General features: G+C 40.1%; 1 pseudogene; it reads left to right on the plus strand.

The window, feature by feature from the left end:
• The first annotated feature begins 1,167 nt into the window (after nt 1–1,167).
• On the plus strand, nt 1,168–1,584 carry LOC150057617 (small ribosomal subunit protein eS21 pseudogene; annotated as a pseudogene).
• The last annotated feature ends 5,950 nt before the right edge of the window (nt 1,585–7,534 follow it).

Consider the following 7,534-nt stretch of genomic DNA (forward strand, 5'->3'; position numbering starts at 1 on the left):
TGTGAAAGCCCACAGTGATATTTATTTTCTTGAATTATCCAGCTATATTATCATCTGAAAAGATTCAGAATGGGTTCATGTAATAATTTCTGTTTGTAAAAAAATAAGTTTAGTTGAACCTATAGTCCAGTCTTGGTGTATCAGACATGAACACAAATACCTTAAGAACAAACCAAGTTGGGCTGTTCTGTTAAGATGAACCTTAGGGACATCTCCTATGTTATCATCTATTAACAGCATATGTGATTGCTTTCTACTTTTGTCACCTTTTGATATTCACTTCTTAATAATTCAGAACATCCTTCAGATATATATGTTCTGTGCTGAAGTTTTAGTAAGGTAATATGATGGTCATACTCTAAAAATAACTTTTAAATAATGGTTACTATCAACTGAAATAAGCATATCTTATCATCAGATTAAGAACTACAAAATTGTTAGGAACTGGGGGATTATGCTTTTAATTCAACCTACTCAGTAAGCTGAGATCTGAGGACTGAGATTGGAAGCAAGCCTAGGCAGGAGAGCCTGTGAGACGGTTACTCCAATAAACTACCCATGCAGTTATTTATTTATTTATTTTTGGTTGGTCATGGGGCTTAAACTCGGCCTGGGCACTGTCCCCGAGCTCTTCAGTTCAAGGCTACAGGTGGCTCTACTCTTAAGCCAAGCCTCACTTCCCATTTTCTAGGGGTTAATTGGAGATAAGAGTCTCATGTTCTTTTGTGCCAGGGTGGGCTTTGAACCTTGATCCTCAGATCTCAGCCTCCTAAGTAGCTAGGATTACATGCATGAGCCACAGCTCCCCGCACTACTCAGACAGTTTTAAAGGGAGCTGTGTCTGAAATGGTAGAGCACAAGATTTGAGCAAAATGAAGATCACGGACAGGGCCCAGAACCTTAGTTCAAGTCCCAGGATTGCAACACACAAACACACAGATACAGACACACACACACACACACACACACACACACACACACACACAAAGGATCAGAAAACCAAATTTATTAAGATTTGTTTTAGATGGTATTATGTAGGCATGCTATGAAAATACATATCCTTATTTTATAAAATATTTAACACAAATATAATTTCAGATACAGAATATATAATACATATATAATTATTCAATATTAAATGCAGCATATTATATATTATAAAATATAGGTATATAATATGCCGGAGCCAGATGGCAGCAAGTGGGGATTCCTGATTTAGGGAGTGAGGACTTAGGACTTTCTGCACTCGAGCTCGACTCCAAGGCAGCAGCAGGTGTGGCTTCGATATGCAGAATGAATATGGCGAGTTCGTGGACCTGTACATGCAGCAGAAGTGCTCCGCCAGCAATCTCATCATAGGAGCCAAGGACCACGCCTCCATCCAGGTAAATGTGGCCAAGGTCGACAAGGCCACAAGTAGGCTTAATGGCCAGTTTAAGATGTATGCAATCTGTGGGGCGCACTCAGATGACTCCATTCTCCAATTGGTCAAGTGCGATGGCATTGTCTCAAAGAACTTCTGAGAGCTGGAGATTTGGAGTGTGTAATGTTTGCCATAAATAAATTGCAAGAAACAAAAAAAAAAAAAAAAAAAAAAAAAGCCCTTAGGAATCTCCTGGGATGGGAAGCCCATCCCTCAGTAATCCTCCCCCCGCCCCCCCCCCCCCCCGCGCCACTCCCCCATGCTTCTTTTTTTGTTTTGTTTTGTTTTTATTGTAATTAGTAAAAGGGTTACATAATATTTGCCAGATAGAAGGTGCATTAATTCACATACATTGATACCCTTTCACATGTCTTGGTACCCGTTTCCCTCCCCCCCACCTCCCACCCGTCTTGGTTTTCCCCCCTTCCCTATCAAATTTCAAATATCCAAATACAAATAAATTCAATATATCAGATAACAAAGTGAGATATTATACCAATATGAGATAACTAAGGGACAGCAAAGGAGATGAGAAATAACATAGTACATTAAGGACAACAATCATTCATTATATGGCTTTTGTTTCAGTATCCTGGAGGTCCTTTCAATTAGCTTCACATTATATGGCCTTATGTATCAAGATTTTGCTCTATTGCAAATCACTGCTAGTAGAGCCCAAGGTTTCTACTGATTATGACGAATGAGGGAAACCATTGAGCCTAAGTTCCTTTGAGTCTGGCTTACTGCACTTAATATGATTTTTTCTAAGTCTTTCCATTTCCTACCAAATGGGGCGATGTCATTCTTTCTGACAGCAGCATAGAATTCCATTGTGTACAAATACCACAACTTGTTGATCCACTCATCAACTGAGGGACATTTAGGTTGGTTCCATATCTTTGCTATGGTGAATAGTGCTGCAATGAACATTGTTGTGCTAGTGGGTTTAGTATGTCCTTGTTTCTGGGTGGTTGGGTAAATGCCAAGTAGTGGAATTTCTGGGTCATAGGGGAGTTCTATGTTTAGCCTTTTGAGGCACTGCCACACTGCTTTCCATAGTGGTCGAACGAGTTTGCACTCTCAACAGTGTAGTAGTGATCCCTCCTGGCCACATCCCGTCCAGCATCTGTTGTCATTCCTTTTCCTGATCCTGGCCATTCTAGCTGGAATGAGGTGGAATCTTAGAGTTGTTTTGATTTGCATTTCTTTTATGACCAGAGATGTTGAGCATTTCTTCATGTATCTATAAGCCATTTTTGTTTCTTCTTCAGAGAAGACTCTCTTTAAGTCTTTGGCCCATTTTTTAATGGGATGGTTGTTACTTTGGAGGTTAGTTTTGGAGTGATTCAATTTTTTGAGTTGTTGATATATTTTAGATATGAGGCCTTTGTCCATTGTTTGGTTGGTGAAGATCTTCTCCCACTCTGTAGGCTTCCAGATTAGTTTACTAGCTATGTCCTTTGCCATACAAAAGCTCTGCAGTTTAATGCAGTCCCACTTATCCAGCATTTCTCTGATTTGTTGTGATTCTTGGTCCTTATTAAGAAAGTTTCAACCTGTGCCAAGGAGGCCTAGTGTATCTCCTATTCCTTCCTGTAGAGTTTTCTGTGTGTCAGCTTTTACCTCCAGGTCTTTTATCCATTTGGAGTTAATTCTAGTGCAAGGTGACAAAGAAGGATCCAACTTTAGTTTTCTGCAGGTGCTTAACCAGTTCTGCCAGCACCACTTGTTGAAGAGGCTGTCTTTCTTCCATTCTATTTTTTTGGCTCCTTTGTCAAAGATTAGGTGGCCATAGGTCTGTGGTTTAATATCTGGGTCCTCAGTTCTATTCCATTGGTCTTCAGGCCTGTTCCTGAGCCAGTACCAAGCTGTTTTGAGAATTATAGCTCTGTAATAGAGTCTAAAGTTTGGAATTGAAATTCCTCCAGCGCTGTTCTTTCTGATAAGAAGTGTTTTTGCTATACGGGGTCTTTTATTATTCCATATGAAATTTTGGATTGCATCTTCTATGTCTTTAAAGAATGACATTGGGATGTTGATGGGTATTGCATTGAATTTGTAGATAGCTCTTGGCAAGATTGTCGTTTTCACAATGTTGATTCTTCCAATCCAGGAGCATGGGAGGTTTTTCCATTTCTTTAGTTCTTCTCAGTAATCCTCCCCTCCCCCCTCCGGGCCACTCCCCCATGCTTCTTTTATCCTCAGACAGCAATCCACCCTGGCAGATTGGATCTGGGAACCACACAGCCTTGAACCACTTCAATACTGGAAGGCAATTTCTGAGAATGGCCTAAATAACCCCCTGGATTGGAAGACAATCATAGGGGCAATATTTTCAGGGAGAGAGTTTTTACAGAGGAAAGCGGCCTTTTATGATGAAGTGGAGGTCAGGGGCAACAACAATGCCTTGCCAGAAATTCAGATCTCCTCCCAGGCCTTAAGTTCCCCTCTCCTAGAAACTCCTCAGCAGGAACCACCTCCAGAGCTTAGGCAGCCTAGATGCAAGCCCTCTCCCCTGGCAGAGCCATTCAGCCGCTGTTCTTAAAGAGTACCTGCCCAATAATCTCTAGGGAGAGACAAGATATAGATGATGTGACATTCTATGATGACTGCACTATTTATGAGAAAATTAGCATAAAACTACTCCCCCAATTCTAGGGACCACAGTTAATTTGGAAATCACATACCCTGTATGGATGGAGCAGTAGCCTATTGGCAGAAAAAACAATTGGAGCTACTAAAATTAATACAAGAACATCTTCAGAATTCCCCTTTTTTGTGAAATCAAAAGGGTCCGGCAAATACAGGTTTCAAATACAGGTTTCTTCATGCTCTCCTAGCAGTAAGTATTCAGTCCATGGGGGCCACCCAACCAAGGCTCCCAAGCCTTTCATCAAATCCCAATAATTTGTATGCTATTGAGATAAAGGATTGTTGTTTTTTTTTCTATTCCCCTTCACCCATTGGATAAGCAGTGATTTTCCTTTACCACCCCTCCTATTAACAACCTTTTTTGGGAAAGATGCCCGGGTAAAAAGCAAAGGCCTCTGGAGGTAAGTAGAAGTCAATCAACCCCCCCTGTATGTCTGTATTTTTTTTTTTCTCTAGAAAGTGCACTGTGGGCCTAAACAGAGAGGAAAAGCTGGATGCAGTAAGCTTTCTAAGGCCTAGCTGGTCAAGGGACACCTTGATCCCCTTTTGGGATCAATAACAGGACACATCTGAGAGGACTTGTGGGTTTGAGTCCCATTGGCAAGACATGTCTAAATCTAAAGAGAACATTCATCTGAGTTCATGTTTTGTGTTAAGTGTAACTGATTGAGTCCAATTTTCTTGTTATGAGTTCTGAATTACTGTCAATGTCTGGTTTTACTTTCCCTTTTGTTTGAGAACCTTAGGCCAGCTACCAGGGAAAAGAAATCTCCATAGGGGAGGCACCCCCTGAGTTCAGGGCCCATGGTCTTTCCATAACTCTGATAGTTTAAGGCCAGGCATGCCATCAGAAGTTTAAGAGATACTTAAAAGTCTCTGCTTCTCTGTCTTGTTCTTGTTACATGTTTTTCCTTGGGTATTTTTTCTTGTCCGGTTTTGTCTTTGAAATTGTGCCAGTCCTAAATATGGATCCTTGTGGTCTGTGTGTGTGTGTGGGTGCGCGTGCACACACATCTTTTTTTTTTATCTATTTGAATATTTCTGGGAAGTAAAAGTTTGGCCCCACCTGGGATAGGTCTCAGGCCTGGTATGGCCCCTCCCACTTGGCTGCAGTTGAAGCAAGCGAAGATCAGACAAGGCAGCTGTAGGCTTAGTCTAGTTTTCTTTTTCCTAACAACCTGGTGAATTGATAGTCTGGAGAGAGTTGGTGGCAGGACACAGACTTCAGTCATAGTTCCCCTAGGTTTGAGACTCCCACCCAACTTTCATCAGCAAAAACTATTATAGTAATATGTTTGACATCAGGAACAAGCTCTGGAAAAATAAATTTCAGCTAAGTTGCCTTGTTAGAAATCTTTGCTTTAAGACTTGGTTGTCACCTACAAGAGTAAGATTGGCAAAATTCTCTTGACACTAAAACTTCCGGAAAATGTACGGCCGATATTAATTTTGCACACTTTTAAGATCTTTGAGTATGAATGTGTGTGTGAATGGGTGTGAGTGAACATGTTCAAAGTTAAATTGTCAGCATGCTTTGTAAAACAATAGATAAGTTTATATTTGAAACACAAAGGTAATTGGGTAAATCTAAGTCTAAACTTCAAGAAAATGATTAAGTTTGAATGTTTCCAATGCCTCAAAGGATTATTGCAGTGTTTTAAAGAGGAACTACTTCTAAAAAAGGATCTTTCTAGGGCCAGGAGTTTAGCCTAGTGGTAGATTGCTTGCCTAGCATGCATGAGGACCCGGTACCTTATACATAGAATTCCTTGGTACCACATACATAGAAAAAAAAAAAAAGCCAGAATTGGTGCTGTGGCTCAAGTGGTAGAGCTCTAGCCTTGAGAAAGCCCAAGGACAGTGTTCAGGCCCTGAGTTCATGGCCAAGGACTGGCAAAAAAAAAAAGGGGGGGGGAATCTTTCTAAAGTAGAAATCTGCATTTTTAAAAATCTGGTATTGTAATGCATAGAGCTCTTTACATTGTAAACATTATATCCTGTTTAGCCCAGAGGCATTAAGGAATTTGGAATTTATTTCCTTGAGTTAAAATTTGGAGATAAGTATGAGAAATTTAAAGGTGAATTTGTTTATCAATGCCAGAAAGTTTGCCTGTCTGTCTTTTAAAACTGTTTAGGTAATCAAATGCCAAGACAGAGGACAGGAAAACTTAAGATAGTCCTGTGTGACCATCTTTGGGGGTGAGACGTGAACTGGCAAAGGTACAGCTCTGGGTTCCGGTGGTGGAAAAGGCCCTGAGGGTCCACGCATGGTAAAAGAAGATAAGCTGGCACAAAGACTGTTCATCTAAACCTGGTCAGATGGACTGAGTGGATCATCTTCATCCATTTTCCTTGCAGACTGACATTGAAAATCTTATGGTAAAATGTGGGTGATGCGATTAGTACGTCTCAAACTGCCCCCTAAAATGTATTAAATTGGGGAAAAGGGTTTTAAAAAGAATGTTTAAAGGTTTATCTCCTTATGATCTGGTTTCATGCTACTTTGCAATGAGATGTATTTTAGAAAAAGAAGGAAACTAAGTCTGGACTTTTGGTGCACTGATGATATTTGTAGTTCTTGCATTAAGGAAAAACTTATTTGAGTTTAAGCTGTTATTGGATCTCTAGCCAGTAACATAAACTGCAAAAAAAAAAAAAATGCCTCTTCTAAAAGGAGGTTTGGAGGCAAAGGGAGTGCCTTGAGCCCTTAAGGGTTCTTCAAACACAAATAAAGTCTAAAGTGTTAAGTATTTAAGCAAATATCAGTAAAAGTTTTAGAGAAAATTAGCAATGGGATTCTGAACAAAATTTGGAAGTGAAGTTGTCCTAACTGTTTCAAGAAAGAGAATAAAGGAAAATTAGGACTACCAAAATGATTGCTTAATTGCTATTTCAGCTTGCTCTTGTAAGTTATTTTATAGCAATTATCAACAGGCCCATGGAGAAGGTCAGAAGATCCTTACTCAGATGTAATTTTGGCCTTTACCATGTTCCAGGTAAGATCATGCTTAGAGACTAGTTCTGTGTTGAACACCTTGTTGCTTTAATTGGAGAAAAGTGGCCTTTTGTGGGACTCATTGATATGAAAACTGCAGTTCTGAGCCAGCCCAGGCAAAGCCAAGTCCCTGTCCCTTGCCAGAGCCAGCCTGCAGCAAATAGGGATTCCTGATTTAGGGAGTGAGGACTTAGAAAAGAACATAGGTTCAAAGGTTTCCCTCATTTGTCATAATCAGTAGAAACTTTGGGATATCCTAGCAGAGATTTGCAATAGAGCAAAACCTAGATACATAAGGCCATATAGTATGACGCTAAAAGAAAGGACTTCTAGGATATAGAAACAAAAGTCATATAATGAGTGATTGTTGTCCTTAATGCATTATGTTATCTCTCATGTCTTTTCCTGTCTCTTGGTTATCTCGTATTGTCATAGTATCTCACTTTGTTATCTGATATATTGGA

This window comes from Megascapheus bottae, chromosome 10 (genome assembly GCF_031878675.1).
Source record: "Megascapheus bottae isolate mThoBot1 chromosome 10, mThoBot2.hap1, whole genome shotgun sequence".
Classification (NCBI taxonomy): domain Eukaryota; kingdom Metazoa; phylum Chordata; class Mammalia; order Rodentia; family Geomyidae; genus Megascapheus; species Megascapheus bottae.